Below are 18,349 nucleotides of genomic sequence, written 5' to 3'. Positions count from 1 at the left end.
CATAAAAACATTTAGAAAATTATAAAATTTAGCATAACTTTATAACCACAATCTTAGAAATTCAGATGTTTTTTTAAAAAAATGCAACAAACTGGTCATCAAATCATAATATATTTTCAAAGTCATTTTAAACATATACACATAATAAACATAACTTATTAACCAAACCATTGATCATTCAGATTGTCTTAATACAAGTTTAATACTAAGACAAACTAAATATACACATAAAAATGATAGACCAAAAGAAGATCTAAACATGTCGGAGTCAAATTTACCAACCATTAACTTCTTCAAAATTTCACCAAAAAAAACAAATTATCTTCATAACCTGACAAACAAAATAAACTATTATGGAAGTTTATTGTACGTTTTTGAAAGTTTCTAGTTATGAACTAAACTAATAACTTAAACAAAAAACACAAAGTAAACAGTGAAAGTAAAATTTTAGAGTAATCAACTACATAACTAAGTTATTGAATTAGTGTTACTTTAAATTTAATCTTCAGATTCCAAAGAGTTTAGAAGATCATCAAAACTCGTAGTTCTCACACTCTAACAATGATGCGTGCGTGCTAGTGGTATAAAATATGAAAGGTTGGATGATTTGCTTTTGCACAAGATCGTGTTTTAAATTTATAAAAGTGATTTCTACAAAGACTAAACACACACAAAATAGGCAAGTGTACCTATCGTATATATAGAATAGTAATGGTAAGAACCAAGTATCGATCCGTGGACACAAGAGTTTCTAATAATAAATCGTTGTTTTACTTCAATCGGAGGTTTTAATCATTTTGGGGTTGATTTTTAAACTTTTTATAAAATATAAATACTTATATATATAATATATAGGTGACTGAGACAAGAGATTCTAAACGAGTTATTCAATTATGCGAAGGTTACCATCTAAGATCAAGAATCCACTCCATTTTAGCATTGATAATTAATATGTAGACATGTGATAAACTTGCCGTAGCAATATACGATAGATAGCTCCTTAAGCCTTAAGTGAGCACCTTCGGCACTAAGGAGATGGTATGCGCATTTTAAAGTCCACCCTTTCCTAATGTCATACCATCTCAATGATGTCGATTTGAGTTGACAGGTAGTTTCATAAAGTAGAAAGATTAGGATTGACTTCAATTTCTCAAACACCAATTCTAACAACTTCGGGTGGTTGTAGTTCATCACACAACCTCCCCTTGGTTGATTTATGTAGGTTATAATTACACATTCCGTTAACATATGGTTTCTTTAACTAATTTGATATCCTAAGCAAAGCCATTTTCGGATTACCAAGGGTTAGAAAAATACACCATAACTTATATCTCATCATTTCTAAGTACAATATAAGGATCCATGTTTCGATAATGTATCAAAGTATTTCTATCTTTCAAGAACATGAATCGATCATGAACGATTGCCAAAGATATTGACAACCACCAACTTTGATTTAGTGATTTAAGATGTGAAACATTTCTCATCAAAAGAATTGTAATATAACCATGTACTTTACTAGACTACATCACATGTCTTGGTTAATTATCAAGTAAAACAAAGCTTCTTCATAGATTATAGATGGTAAAAGGAGTTTAGCTCATAATGAGCATAGTTATAAACATTAAGATGATTGATAATAACAAATACATGATTAAACTTAGAACAATCTAACCAAATGTAGATGAATCCTTCTTCTTAATGATGGTAATGATGGTTGATGATGATGATTAGTGGTGATGACCTCCAAACCTTCAAACTCTTCACTAGATCTTCAAAGTGAGTGTTAGTGAGTGTTTTTATAAGTGAAAACCGGAGAGAATTCTTTTCAAGGCACACTCTTCAAATGGCACAAGAGCCACTATTAATAGGCAATCTGGAGTGTGAAGCACTGCCCCGTGCTTGATGAGCATGGCCCCGTGCATTTTTATGACATGTGCCAGATTTGTTTTGTCTTTTGTGTGAGCTGGCAACGGCCCTGTGGTTGGAAGGCACGCCCCCGTGATTTTTAGTGACATGTGCTCAATTCTTCTTTGTCTTTTCTGTGTTCCCGTCCACGGCCCCGTGCTTTTGCTTCCTGATTTTGTCTTTTCTTGTTTCAGAAGCATGGGGGCGTGTTTCTTGAGGCATGGAGGCGTGTTTCTTTGTTTTCTTGTGTTTTCTTCTGTTTTTCTTCGTCTTTTTGCTTGTTTCTTCGTTTGAGGCTTGGTTTCACCTGAAATTATGTTTTATTATGATAAGTAGTCTTTTATGCTATGTTATTGGATGGAAATTGCAGTTTTTAGAGATTATTTGATGCCGAAAAGATGTATATTTATATGTACATCAAACATCCCCACACTTGAACATTGCTTGTCCTCAAGCAATCCTCTTATAAATATCCTCTAAAAATAGCAAACTTAGATAATAGCTACCCCTTAAGTGAGCTTTAAGAAGACGAAACAAAATAACCAATCTTTATGTTAGTGATAAGAAAGAGAACTTTTGTTTTTATGAGTTTCCATTTTATGCAAAACGTCACGTTCTCACAGTGTTCACTCACACTCGGTTTTATATCTGATCATACCTGTGATGTAAGTATGTGAACACTCTTAGCCAAAACGCAACCTGTGATAAATAAGCTTGTAACAAGTTCAAATCTCCATCCTTTTGAAGGGTTGCATAGCTTAGAAGGTAAAAAGGGGTTTTGGTTTGGTGTGAGTCGGAATTGGTATTTTGTGGTGGTTCAAGGGTTAATGGTAAATACAACTTCCACTTGTTTGGGAGTTTTGAGATGTCTTCAATGGTTAGCTCCTTTTTCTCCGAGAGTTTTTTTTTGATCATATATTTAATGAATCTTTTAAGGTCATATCGTCAAGACCAGTTTTATCGAGGATGTGGATCAATTCCTTCTCAATCCTGTTCTGAATATAACTTCCAACTCTAATGGATCGTTTGGCTTTGAGCCTAATAGCCCCCACCCTCATTAGTTCGGTATATTCATGCTGAGACTGAGTTTGACTTTTTCTACATCTTCCTTCGTGGGACTAGTTTTCGCAACCTAAATATCGTTCATATATTTTTGCTCTTCTCTTCATTGCGCTTTTGGAAATTCCACAGAATGGTGGCCTTTGTTCGTCTTGGCGCCACTTTTTCCTTACTCCATTTCTAAAGAGAAAGATTCTCTCCCTAAGTTCTGGAGGCAACCTAGGTTTTGCGAAATGTATGCAGCAAAGGAAATTGAAATCGAAAGAATGCATTTCCAGTTCTTTAGGGTCTGCCGGTAAAAGACCAGTGTTGTATTTTACCGGTGAAAATGGATAAAGTGATCGGGTTTTTGGGTTTTGTAATTTGATAACGGGTTTGGTGTAAATATTACCTTCTTCCTTATACAACTCTTCGTTCGGTCTCGAAATGAATAATTGCGACAAATTCTAAATCATATGAAACATATGACTCACTCAAAGCTTCCGAAAAAATATTTATACGGCATGAGGTTTATCTCATAGTAACGGAGGAATTGGGTATTAACGCCATATTTTGCATAAATTTATTCTCAATGTTACAAAACGTTTTCTTACCTTTTCACTTTTAAATGATTGGTTATTTGCAAAAAATTTTCTTGGATTTCTTTTTAGGTTTAGAATAATCTTTGTCTGCTACAAGAATATTTGTTTTAGAGAATTTTTATAATTAGTTGGACAAACAATTGGTCAATTAATTCCCCTCCCCACACTTGAATCTCACATTGTCCTCAATGTGACAAGATTCATGAAAATCTAAAAATTCTACTTTATGGGTGAAAATGGAGAGTTACTTCCCTACGGGTTAACGAAATTTCGACAGAGCGTCCCCTGTTTTTTGTCCGTTTTCCGGTTTTTATACCTGTATAATATAAAACTGCAAACATCCACAAACAACCAAGCATAACTACTGAAAATTGGGTATGGAATCATCCATCCCTTACCCTATCGGGCTAAAATAGTACCTAATAAAATGTCTTTGGTACTCATGGACATAATAGTATCCAAACCAACACAAACATAAATAAACAAGTACGACGAAAAGTAAATTGTTCAAACACAATTAATAATAAGTTCATAAAGTACTACCAACCCCTGCCCGTGCCCGTGCCCATGCCCAACTACCTGTGCCGTCAGTCATCAGCTACCTGTGTCCAGGTCAAACGGTCCCCACTGCCTGTCCATGCGATAGCCCAATCGCTCAATCTCTCGCCTCGTTTCTTCATACTCGGCTGCTCGCTATGCATCGGAGGCAGCCATTTGCTCGTTGATCCTGTTAAATGAGGCGGTAGTGTTAGCTGAGAATTGATTGATTAGTCCATATATACCCTCCAAAGAGTATCGGCTATCATGTGATGAACTAGGGCCGACCCCTGATGAAGATGGGCCTCCTGTCTGATGGTAGGTTCGGCGGCGGTGTTGTCTGGGCGGTGATTGTCGTCTCTCATTCACATCCTGTATCATCATATTTGACGGGTCTTCTGGGTCCCAAACCTGATTGTACTTGTCACAAAATCTCCACACACCCGGGCTGATCTGCTGAACCATCTGCATGCTCTCACAGTAATCAAGGTTGAGAGCTATCGAGTCTGGGCTCGGGGTTCCTTTTGTGTCTGCACCATAGGCCCTATAGAGGTTGTAGATCCAGGGACCACCAAAGATAGGGGTATTTCCTCGGGCAGTGGCATTTGACATGAAAAGCTTGCAGAATAGCATAGTGATATTGCATGGTATTTCGTTTTTCATGCAGTATAATGCCCAAAGATCCCTTAGGTTGACAACCCCTTCGCTCTGACCTCTAGCTGTGACGGTATGACTCAGCAAACGGTGAATGTACCTCATGAGTGGGTCACGCAGTGCTGTGCTCTTTGAAACGCTTGGCCTATAGCTTGTTGTTCCATAACTCAACTGTTCCCAAGCTTCGTCCCTAATGGCACCTACTTCAGCCTCGTCATCATCACCTTCATCTGTAAAAGTCGTTTTGGCCTCGAACAAGATATCTGTGTCAGTTTCCTCGGTTGGGTAGATACCCAAATCGATTCCTAGTTGAGTGACAGAGGTTGTATGCCAAATTACCCCCACATTGGAACTCTATTGCCTTGGTATCCCACAAGTCGAACCTTTTCTTCTTCATGTTGAATGAGGCTAAGAACTCCTTTGTAAGTTCGGTTACTGAATCCCCTGTCTGGTTAAAAACTCGTTTCCACGGCCCCGTGACGATGTTCTGGTAGCGCTCCCATTGGTTAACTTGTCTGAGAGTTTCTTCTCATGCACGGAAGTGAGCTTCAGGATATCTATTATTGAGATAGGCTAATCTTTCGTTTGCCGATCGGTCCTTAGTCCTCCAGTTTCCGAAGACTAGGAATGCATGAAACTCTTCCCCATACTCGGTCATCTACAATTTAAACTTAAATCAGTCCAAACTTATGAAAAATTTCCAATTTTGCTGAAACAGAGAGCAAAGCACGGCGGCGTGCTTTCAGAAGCACGGTACCGTGTTGCTGCTTCTGGTTCAGTTTTCTGTGAAGTTTGACTTTTTGTTGACCACGACTCGTGTTGTTTTGGGCACGGCTCGTGTTTTTAATACCGATTTCTATCTTACTTAGACTCGAACCCTCGTTTCTAAACGGTTATATCAATTGGGTTTAATGGTTTGTTGGGTATTTATTTTAACACCCAAAACCCGAATTGTTTCTTTCAATTAATCCCTAACCATCAAACAACCTACAATCTATTCATCATAATTAAGCATAATAACACATACCCTTTTCGGGTTTTGACCCGATTTGGTCGATTTGAACAGTTTTAGGGTTAATCTAAACCTAGAATGACGATTTTGAATAATGCAATTGTTAAATTAACATACCTTAGGTTTAGGATCGAAGATTAGATGAAGAAATTAGCAAAATAGTTGAAGGTCGGCGGTTTCTTGGTTAAGAACACAGTGAAAAATAGGGTTGGTGGTTGGAGAAAGTTATTTTGTTAAGTTAAAACTCGTAACTGCCCTGACACCAAAAACACGGCCCCGTGCATCTGGAAGCACGGTACCGTGCTGCTTAGAGCAGACAGTACTATTTTGTTTATTTTGTTTGTCGAGATTGGTTTGTTTTTACTGGGTTTTTATTTTCTGGTTATTTTAACATGGTAATTAAGAATCCTAGATTTCATTAAAACATAAAATTAAAGACATAATTAAAGATAGATGAAATGAAAAGTACAACAACAATTCTCGGGTCCTAACACATAGTACTAGAGGTAACATCTTAAACACGAAACAAAGTCAGAACTTCAACGGCCACCACCCCCGAACAAGTCCTGGATGTGTGGTGGTGCTCGTTTGGCTTCCAAAAGTTCGTCAAGTTTTTTGTTGAGCGTGACGAGTTCTCGGTTGAGAAAGTTAAGTTTGGAAGTCACATCTTTGTGGTGGCCATCCACAACATGGAAGTTCTCGAACCTAAGCAGGTCCACTTGTTAATCAACTCTACCACTCAAGCCTCAGTTTGCATGTTGCTCTCAACTTAGTCTCTTACGATGCATTGGAGTCTCATGATTTGTTCCTCAAGGAAGGAAGATTCATGTTGTTTCCCCTTCTTCACTGGTTTCCATTCAACCCGTTTTCCTTCAATTTGGGTAGTTTTTGTTTGGTGTGAATGGAATAGTGAATTTATGCATGCATTATATAGAGACTGGAAAGTTGAACACGGCACCGTGTTTACTGGAGCACGGCCCCGTGCTGCTAGAAGAATAAATGTTTCTGATTCAGAGAATTGAACGGAGTCAGCGCGTATCATGCTGAAGATTCTGGGTGACCACGGCCTCGTGCTTAGGAAAGCACGGCCCGTGCTTTTTGTCACAGTGTATTTCTTTCTTAGTTTTCAACATGATTCACGATCCGGAATTTTTAGAATGACATTTATTGTAATAATTTGGAAGTTTGGTCATCTAAAGATTACTTTTCATTAAATAAAGATCCTAGAACAGTTATGGGATAAGCCCGGGTTTCCTAAGAAAAGAAAATAATCGGGTTAAGCCCGAAGTCCTAATACATTGTGCTTAATGCACTTTTTTAACATATAAAAACATAAAATTAAGTTTCCTAGAGTTCTCCGAAAGGTGCTCCTCCTCCGAATGGTCCTGGTGGTGGAAAATACGTGACACCGAAAACTTGAAACTGGAGTTGCTCGTTGATGTCTCAGAGTACCATTTTCATGTTCTCCACCGATTCGGTGAGTTGCATGAGACGCATTTCCGCGAGGATATTCATTTCGGTGAGTTCTCTCACGAGTTCTTAAAGTTTCAAGAGAAGCTCGGTTTTGGAAACATGGCGGGCATCGTTTCTCGGATGTCGGGAAACGGGAATTGCTTCATACATCTCAGTTGGCATGCTGAATTATCAGAGGTTTTTGGTTTTGGTTTTGGTTTTGGTTTGTGCAAGGAATGCAATGACACAAGGTGCCTTTTGCAACATAGATGCCGGCCCGTATTTTTTGGCACGGGACCGTGCTTTAAGGAGCACGCCCCCGTGGTTTTCTTTGAAATATATATATATATATATATATATATATATATATATATATATATATATATATTATCAAGTAAAACAATATTTACAAGGCCTATTTTTGCGAAGGTCTTGGCCAGACCTTGTTTCCTTAATGTCTTATTTAAAAAGTTTGGAGGGTTAGTATATATATATATATATATATATATATATATATTTTATCAAGTAAAACAATATTTACAAGGCCTATTTTTGCGAAGGTCTTGGCCAGACCTTGTTTCCTTAATGTCTTATTTAAAAAGTTTGGAGGGTTAGTACCTCCAAAACTTCTTTAAGTGGACCTTCGATGTATGGTTTTAATCGATGTCCATTGACCTTGAACTTTTGACCGTTTGAACTTGAAATTTCGATGGTTCCATAGTCAAAAACTGTTTCAACTACGTATGGACCTGTCCATCGGGATTTCAGTTTTCCTGGAAAAAGACGTAAACGAGCGTTGTATAACAGTACACAATCGCCAACTTGAAATTTTTTGTTTCTTTTTAAATGAGTGTCGTGTACTCGTTTAGTCTTCTCCTTGTAGGACCAGGAATTTTCGTAGGCCATTGTTCTTTGCTCCTCGAGCTCACGAATTTGATCTTCCCGGTTTGCTCCGGCGGACGTAAGATCAAAGTTCACCGCTCTGAGAACCCAATAAGCTTTGTGTTTTAATTCCACTGGTAGATGACATGCCATCCCGTAAACGAGCTTGAAGGGTGTCGTTCCTATGGGAATTTTGTAGGCCGTCCTGAGGGCCCACAATACGTCATCTAACTTTTCTGCCCGATTTTTGCAATTCATTCCTATAGTTCTTTCTAAAATCCTTTTAATTCCTCGATTCGAGACCTCTACTTGCCCACTGGTTTGCGGGTGATATGGTGTTGCCAGTCGGTGGTTAACCCCATATCGTGCTAAGACCTTGTCCATCAGGGTGTTACAGAAGTGAGTACCTCTGTCACTGATGAGAGCTTTCGGAGTACCGAATCTTGAGAATAACTTTTTCAGAAATCGTAAAACTACTCGAGCATCGTTGGTGGGAAGAGCTTGTGCTTCTACCCATTTAGACACGTAATCGACTGCTACAAGGATGTATTTATTCCCGAATGAGTTAGGAAATGGCCCCATGAAATCTATCCCCCATACATCAAAGATTTCACAAATTTGAATGCCTTTTTGAGCCATCTCATTTTTCGATGAGATGTTCCCGGCTCTTTGACAAGCATCGCATGCTTGGATCAAAGTATGTGTATCTTTGTATATAGTGGGCCAGAAAAAGCCTGCATCAAACACTTTCCTGACTATGGTGGCGGTACCGTGGTGTCCGCCTGTTGGTCCTTCATGGCAGTGTTTGAGAATATCTAAGGCCTCTTTTCCTGCTACGCACCTACGAATGATTTGATCCGCACCTATCCTAAACACGTATGGATCTTCCCAGAAGTAAAACTTAAGATCGGAAAAGAATTTCTTCCGCTGTTGATGAGTAAGTCCTTTTCTGAGGATCCTACAAGCTAAGTAATTGGCGAAGTCGGCATACCAGGGACTTTAGTCCGTTTCTTCTATCACTCATTGAATGTGCATGAGAACCTCATGTGGGAAATTATCGTTGATAATTTCTTCTTGAAGCTCTTCGGGAGTTGGACATTATAATCGTGAAAGATGGTATGCGGCTACATTTCTGCTCCCTTCTTGTCTTTAACTTCGATGTCAAATTCTTGGAGTAGTAGGATCCATCGGATGAGTCTAGGTTTGGCATCTTGTTTGTTGAATAGGTATCGTATTGCGGCATGATCGGTGTAAACTATGGTTTTGGAAAGAACGAGGTATGATCTAAATTTTTCAAAGGCAAAGACTACTGCTAGTAACTTTTTTTCTGTTGTGGTATAGTTTTCTTGTGCATCATTAAGAGTCTTACTAGCATATTAAATTGGGTGAAAGTGTTTTTCCTTGCGTTGTCCGAGTACGGCTCCAACTGCAAAGTCACTTGAATCGCACATGATCTCGAATGGAAGGGTCCAATCGGGTGTAGTCATGATTGGTGCGTTGACAAGTTTGTCTTTCAGTGTATTGAATGACTCAACACATTCCTCAGAGAAGACGAACGGTGTGTCTTTCTCTAGAAGTTTGGTCATAGGTCTTGAGATTTTTGAGAAGTCTTTTATGAAGCGGCGGTAGAAACCGGCGTGACCTAGAAAACTTCTAATGGCTTTGACTGAAGTTGGTGATGGGAGTTTGGATATGGTTTCTATTTTGGCCTTATCAACTTCTAGTCCGTTTTGAGAAATCTTTTGACCTAGAACAATGCCTTCCTTTACCATAAAGTGACATTTTTCCCAGTTGAGCACTAGATTTACTTCTTCACACCTAGCTAGCATTTTGTCTAGGTTTTTCAGACTGATGTGCGAAAATATATATATATAAATAAAACACGAATCGCAACTAAGCTTTAAAAACCAAACAGTCTATCCTAGTTCACACAAACGGCAAGTGTACCGGTCGCGTATAACAAAGATAAGGAAAGTCCGGATATCGAACTTGAAGACACTTGAGAACGGCTCAGAATATTAACCCTAATCCAAGTCCTACCTTAAAATATTTAATTGATTCTATTATTATTTTTTTATCTTATTTTAATTAATTTAACTAACTTACTTAACTTGACAAAACTAACAAGAAAACTTAACTGCACTAAACGAGGTTTTAACAAATGTGGAGAAACGACTACCTAGGCAAGAATCCTACTGACAGTTCAACGATTAATGAAGTTAACTAAGCACACGACACCGGGATCTTAAAATAATCAACTAAGGCTCATTAAAGTTCGCTAGATCACCTCTCGGTCTCACCAACTAACCCTCATAAATCTAAAAAGATTGAATAAATGCACCGGGAAAAAGATTACTAAGGTACCCTAATGACGCATCTCCTTTCGGACTCAACGACACAAAACCCACTTAAAATTGGTACTAGCAATTATAGGGATAAAGGGGTAACAATATCTAACCCAATATAAGACACATATTTGCACGCAAAACTAAACAGGACAAGACCAAAACTCGCTCTCGCGCAATTCTAAGCTAACCGAATAAAGACGCGAGACAAACCGACTCCCTATTACCTCTCGGTCGCAAGGAAGATGAACCTATTGAAATTTAATAACTAATCACACTCAAGATTCCTATGGTCGCGCTAACCACAAATAGATCAGAAACACCAAGTCTAAAACCTAAACGTAGAACCCTAACCAAACGACACGCAATCAATCAATCGAAGTCAAACACGGAATCTCAAATAATAATTATATAAAAACAATATTTTAACACATCAAAGATTAAATTAAATAAAGTTTTTCAATAATAATACGTCATGTAATTAATTAAAACCAATTAAACCGTCAAACAATGTCAATATTCATCAAACCCTAGGTAGTGCAAATAGATTTAGCCAATAATCATAACCAAAGAAAACTTAACAGATTCAAAAGTCATAATCATCATATCAAGAAATATGGAGATGAACATATAAAATAAATAATGCAAACCACTTTGAAGAAAAATAATGTTCTCTATTGCGGTTGTTGTCCCGGCTCCCCTTGACTTCCTTCTTCTTCCTTTGGCTCAACAAATGCAAAAATCGATTTTTCTTTGGTGAAAGGGCTGGTCCGATCGGTTCTATGGGATGATGAGATGATAATTCTTTTTTTATATTATAGTTGTTATTGTAGTTTGATGCTCCACGTGAGTAAAACAATCACAGCCACACACACCATCAAATTCCCAAGTTGGTCTCCTTAAACCCAACACTACACAAGCCGTCCACCACAATCCGACAAACTCTGTTCTTTTTGATAATTCCGATCGGCTCCTGGGGCTCGTCTTAGGGTTTTTTAGTTATAATATATATTATTAACTTATGCAAGTCTTCACACAAATGGGTCGGGCCGGGCTTTAACTTGGTTCTTCAAACTTGATCATGTAAGCCTCTTATGTCTTCCAAAACACGCTCCTTTTCTCTTTTAAAACTCGTCACCTACACAAAATAATAACTTTGTAAGATCAAGTTAAAACGAGCTAAAAGCATTACTTATTATATAATTAAGTCATTAAATGATGATAAAAATGTACGGAAAGTAAGTGTGTTTTACAACACATCACAGACAATGATCGAAGGAATCTCCAAAGACTTAGAAGTCGTCCATGAAAACTTCCATAGAGTTTTTGATCATTTCATGAAAGATGGCCACCATGCAGCGTTGGAAGGTGGCTGGAGCATTACATAATCCAAATGGCATTCTTCGGTAAGCGAAGGTTCCGTATGGACATGTAAAAGTGGTTTTCTCCTGATCTTCAGGAGCAATGGGGATCTGAAAGTATCCGGAAAATCCATCAAGAAAACAGTAGAACATCTTTCCAGATAATCGTTCGAGCATTTGATCTATGAAAGGAAGTGGAAAATGATCTTTTCTTGTGGCTTCATTAAGCTTCCGGTAGTCGATGCAAACTCGCCAGCCTGTGATGGTCCTCATTGGTATTAGTTCGTCATTCTCGTTCATTACGACTGTCATTCATCCCTTCTTGGGTACTACCTGAACGGGACTTACCCAAGGTGAATCTGAGATTGGGTACATTAATCCGGCGTCAAGCAGTTTGATTACTTCCTTCTTCACCACATCTTGCATGTTAGGGTTGAGACGTCTTTGATGTTGGACCACGGGTTTGTATTCTTCCTCTATGAGGATTTTGTGGGTACAAAACGAAGGAATGATTCCCTTGATATCCTTGATCTTCCATGCGATAGCCTTCTTATGGTTTTTGAGAACCTTAAGAAATTCGTCTTTCTCTTCTTTAGAAATGTGAGATGAAATAATTACTGGGAGCTGAGAATCCTTCTCTAGAAAGGCGTATTCGAGATGTTTTGGTAGTTCTTTTAACTCTAAGGCTGGTGGTTCTTCAATTGATGGTTTTGATTTTTCATTGTTTTCAATGATTTCGTATATCGTTTCTGATTCTTCGTGGTAGTTGTTATTGAAATTTTCATTTTCTAAAATTGGTTTGTTTAGTGTTTTGTCTAAGACTTGTGTTTCTAGAGGAGTATTGATGGAGGAATCTCGCATATAGCAACTTACGATGGAGTCTATGATGTTAACACAATATAAGGTGTCATCATGTTGTTGCGGATATTGCATATATTTTCTTATGTCAAAAGTGATTGCCTCGTCATTGACCCTAAGAGTGAGTTTGCCGGTGCAAACATCAATGATAGCCTTTGCGGTGGCTAAAAAGGGTCTTCCTAAAATTAGAGGTACACTTTTGTCTTCCTCTATGTCTAGAATCACAAAATCTACTGGGAAAACGAACTTGTTAATTTTGACAAGCATGTTTTCAACAATGCGCCGAGGGTATTTAACGGATTTGTCAGCTAACTGAATGCTCATGCGGGTGGGCTTTGGTTCTCCTATCCCTAGTTTTGCAAAAAAACCGCATAAGGCATTAAATTAATACTAGCTCCTAGGTCAGCCAGGGCATTGCTAACAGATAAATTTCCTATGAGACAAGGGAAAGTAAAGCTCCCTGGATCGGTCATCTTTGTTGGTAGCTTACTTTGGAGGACAGCTGAACATTCTTCACTTAGGGTGACATGCGAGAGTTCCTCCAGCTTCCTTTTGTTTGTTAGCACTTCTTTGAGAAACTTGGCATATTTTGGCATTTGAGCGACAACTTCGACAAATGGGATGTTTATATGGAGTTGCTTAAAGAGTTCTAGAAACTTCCCATACTGGGCTTCCAATCGCTCCTGCTTCAGTCTTCCAGGGTATGGAATAGGCGGAACATAGGTTCGGACTGGTTCTTTAGGCTGTACTGTGCATGTTGGAGTCAGTCTTTCCTGTGTTTCATCAGGAGACTTTTTCTCCAAATTTGATGGAACAATAGTGGTTGTACCACTCCTGAGTGTGACGGTGTTAGCTGTCGCATTTGGGTTGGTGATTGTATTGCTTGGAAGAGTGCCAGGTGGTCTTTCGGATAATTGTCGGGCAATTTGTCCAATTTGGGTTTCTAGGTTCTGAAGCGATGCTTGTTGACTTTTGAGATCGGCTTCATGTTTTAATAATACTCAGCTGATATCAACAGCTCTTGAGTCGGCTTTCTTTTCTGCTTCATTTGTTTTGGTCATCAATTGAATTAGCATTTCTTAGATCTTCGAGTAGCTTGGGTTTTGATGGCTACTAGAACTTTGATCTTGAAATTTAGGTTTAGGCTGGAAGGGTTGATTCATAGGTCTCTTTTCGAATCCGGATAAAGGTTGACGGTTACCTTCGTCTTTCTAGCTGAAATTCGGGTGGTTTATCCATCCTGGATTGTAGTTATTGCTGAAAGGGTTGTTCTGTCGTGCGATGAAATCGACTTCTTCCATGGCCATAACGACTTGTTTACAGTCACTTGTCTTATGACTTCCTCCACAAGTGTCACAGGTGAGTCTGGTTTTTGATAGTTCGGCTTGAAGTTGTTCGAATTTTTTAGAAAGAGCTTCAAGCTGTGCTGTGACAAGAGTGTTGGAATCAACGTGGTGTATTCCTTTATGGGTAGGTGTAGATCTTGGTGGGTTGTAAGAGAAACTCTTCTTTGCGGCTTTCTCCAGGACTTCAAATGCTTCGTTAGGTGATTTGGATCCCAGGTCTCCACCAGCGATCTGGTCGATGGCCTGTTTGTTTTGACTGGATTGTGCGTCAAAGAAAGTTTGGACTTGTAACCACACGCTCAGTCCATGATGTGGGCACCTTGTCAGAAGACTTTTTTATCTTTCCCATGCTGCGTGTAGCGATTCATCATCATCGGTCCGGAATCCGGTAATGCTGGCTCGGTATTTGGCAGTTTTGCCAGGCGGAAAGTATTTGAGGAGAAACTGTTCAACCATCTGGTCCTAAGTGGTGATGGAACCAGAGGAAATAGATTCTATCCATTCTAAGGCTTGGCCCCTTAGAGAGAAAGGAAAGAGTTTGAGTTTGATTTGATCGTTTGAACAATTTTGAATTTTAAAGGTTCCGCATATTCGTAAAAATCGAGATATGTAAGAAAGAGGGTCTTCGTCGAGGAGACCATGAAATTGAACTGAATTTTCCACCATATGAATGGTGCTAGATTTGATTTCGAAATTTTCGGTAATTTCGGGTGGAGCCACTCCATTGTGGTAGCCTTCGAGAGATGGCTTGGCATACAGGCTCATGTTCGGCTCATTGTTCTGGGCCGCCATCATTTCTTCGGTTTGATTTTCTCCTGATGCGGTGGCGTTTACTGATTCGTCTTTGATTGCTTCTGCGGTTTCTGTTGTCCGTTTACGAGTTCGTCGACGAAAGATTCGTTCCGGTTCAGAAGTTGGAGAAACAAGCTCACGCTCAAAAGTAGAGGACATACATGACGCTAAATCAAAATTACACTAAAGTAAAAGTTAGCTAAAGTTAATCTAAGTTAAACTATGAGTTAGGCTAAGCTATTTTAAACTATCTAAGGTCTAAGTTAATTAAGCTAAAGTAAAGTAAGATAACTAAAGGTAAAAAGTAGGCTAGCCGTAAAATTATATAGTTTAATATTTAGTAAAAATTAAAGATAAAATAAAATAGAAAGAAATTTGTACAATTATAGACAATGATTAAATTAAAACTTGGATCGTTCTTAGAAACGTACCGTGTGTCCCCGGCAACGGCCCCAAAAACTTTGATGCATGCGTGCTACTGGTATAAAATATGAAAGGTTGGATGATTTGCTTTTGCACAAGATCGTGTTTTAAATTTATAAAAGTGATTTCTACAAAGACTAAACACACACAAACACAAAATAGGCAAGTGTACCTATCGTATATGTAGAATAGTAATGGTAAGAACCAAGTATCGATCCGTGGACACAAGGGTTTCTAATAATAAATCGTTGTTTTACTTCAATCAGAGGTTTTAATCATTTTGGGGTTGATTTTTAAACTTTTTATAAAATATAAATACTTATATATATAATATATAGGTGACCGAGACAAGATATTTTAAACGGGTTATTCAATTATGCGAAGGTTACCATCTAAGATCAAGAATCCACTCCATTTTAGCATTGATAATTAATATGTAGACATGTGATAAACTTGCCGTAACAATATATGATAGATAGCTCCATAAGCCTTAAGTGAGCACCTTCGGCACTAAGGAGATGGTATGCGCATTTTAAAGTCCACCCTTTCCTAATGTCATACCATCTCAATGTTGTCGATTTTGAGTTGACAAGTAGTTTCGTAAAGTAGAAAGATTAGAATTGACTTCGATTTCTCAAATACCAATTCTATCAACTTCGGGTGGTTGTAGTTCATCACACAACCTCCCCTTGGTTGATTTATGTAGGTTATAATTACACATTCCGTTAACATATGGTTTCTTTAACTAATTTGATATCCTAAGCAAAGCCATTTTCGGATTACCAAGGGTTAGAAAAATACACCATAACTTATATCTCATCATTTCTAAGTACAATATAAGGATCCATGTTTCTCTAATGTATCAAAGTATTTCTATCTTTCAAGAACATGAATCAATCGTGAACGATTGCCAAAGATATTGACAACCACCAAATTTGATTTAGTGATTTAAGATGGTGAAACATTTCTCATCAAAAGATAATTGTAATATAACCATGTACTTTACTAGACTACATCACATGTCTTGGTTAATTATCAAGTAAAACAAAGCTTCTTCATAGATTTTAGATGATAAAAGGAGTTTAGCTCATAATGAGCATAGTTATAAACATTAAGATGATTGATAATAACAAATACATGATTAAACTTTGAACAATCTAACCAAATGTAGATGAATCCTTCTTCTTAATGATGGTAATGATGGTTGATGATGATGATTAGTGGTGATGACCTCCAAACCTTCAAACTCTTCACTAGATCTTCAAAGTGAGTGTTAGTGAGTGTTTTTATATGTGAAAACCGGAGAGAATTCTTTTCAAGTCACACTCTTCAAATGGCACAAGAGCCACTATTTATAGGCAATCTGAAGTGTGAAGCACGGCCCCGTGCTTGATGAGTACGGTCCCATGCATTTTTATGACATGTGCCAGATTTGTTTTGTCTTTTGTGTGAGCTGGCAACGGCCCCGTGGTTGGAAGGCACGCCCCCGTGATTTTTAGTGACATGTGCTCAATTCTCTTTGTCTTTTCTGTGTTCCCGTCCACGGCCCCGTGCATGATGAGCACGGCCCCGTGCTTTTGCTTCCTTATTTTGTCTTTTCTTGTTTCAGAAGCATGGGGGCGTGTTTCTTGAGGCATGGGGGCGTGTTCCTTTGTTTTCTTGTGTTTTCTTCTGTTTTTCTTCGTCTTTTTGCTTGTTTCTTCATTTGAGGCTTGGTTTCACCTGAAATTATGTTTTATTATGATAAGTAGTCTTTTATGCTATGTTATTGGATGGAAATTGCAGTTTATATAGATTATTTGATGCCGAAAAGATTTATATTTATATGTACATAAACAACCATTTTACCATCTCACTAACTTCATTTTCCATATCCAAATGTGGAATTTCTTTTCTAACATTAACAAGCTTCAAGTGATCCAAATTTCTTAAAAGAAACATATCATTAGATTCCAATATGGATTTAGGATAGTACCCGTATTACACACGGTGTAACATATTTAAAAAATAATATATATGTAACATCATATAAATTTAATGAAACGAAAATATTGTGCTTATAAATAAATGATACTTTTACATGAACTATAAGACATCATAACTTATTTGAGTCAAATATAAAAACATACAAAGACTAACAAAGATAAAAGAAAAGTTAAAATATTTTATAACTACCATTAGTACAATAATAAGCAAATAAATGATAAAGTCTCCAAATTAATAAAACAATTCTACAATGTCGATTCAACAAAAACTTTTATCTCAATGTTGATACAAAAGATGAACTCTCTAAGATATTTAATACACATCAATAACTGTAATGTTTATTACTCTAAGATAATACCCATGTTTATTTACACATCAATTTTAAACATTTATTACATATCAATGTTAAAAGGTGCAAAAGATGAACAATATATAAGACATTTCTTTTTTATAAGTATATTATAAAATTATGTTACAAAACAAATTGTTATGACAATCAAAACCTAAATTTAGTATTTCATAATACTATAATTAATTAATCTTTAAAATAAAGTATTAATCAATATTCAGTAACATGTTAATTTTCATTCAAGTGTTTGACATATAGTTGGTTCCTAATATATATCATTAAGGAATTAACCAAAGTTTTCTCATCCATTTTATAACTCGTTTGTAGATAAATTATGTTAAATAATTATTGAATACATATAATAATAATCTAATATTGTTTTGATAGATTGTGCTCTTTAGCTTTTATGTTTTTTTTCCAATGTGTATCCATTTAACCCGTTTTCTTTTTAGTTGTACTATTTTTTACCCATTTAGACAATTGCATCTAGTTAGGAGATTAAACTTTTCGCCATATTTTGTACATGCTAATTTAGTAGTGATGAGAATAGAAATTTATTTTTATTAAACTTTAAACATAGAAATATTTAGAAAAAACTTTTTTCTTATGGGAATAATATAAATAAATTAATAAAAGATTTCATGTTCACTAATAGTTATTTTATGAAAAAAAACATGTATAAATTAAGGAGAAAACATTTTTTTATTTTTAGGAACCACTATTTGTTTGACAGTTATGCTAAAATCTCTTTATGCCTCATTTTTAGGTGTTTAAAAATAAAAGATTTAATTTATACTATATATA

Source organism: Bidens hawaiensis, unplaced genomic scaffold (assembly GCF_021521415.1).
Source record: "Bidens hawaiensis isolate Kalapana, Puna unplaced genomic scaffold, B.hawaiensis_p1.1 tig00013870_1, whole genome shotgun sequence".
Lineage (NCBI taxonomy): Eukaryota > Viridiplantae > Streptophyta > Magnoliopsida > Asterales > Asteraceae > Bidens > Bidens hawaiensis.
Note: the sequence above shows the minus strand (reverse complement) of the source record.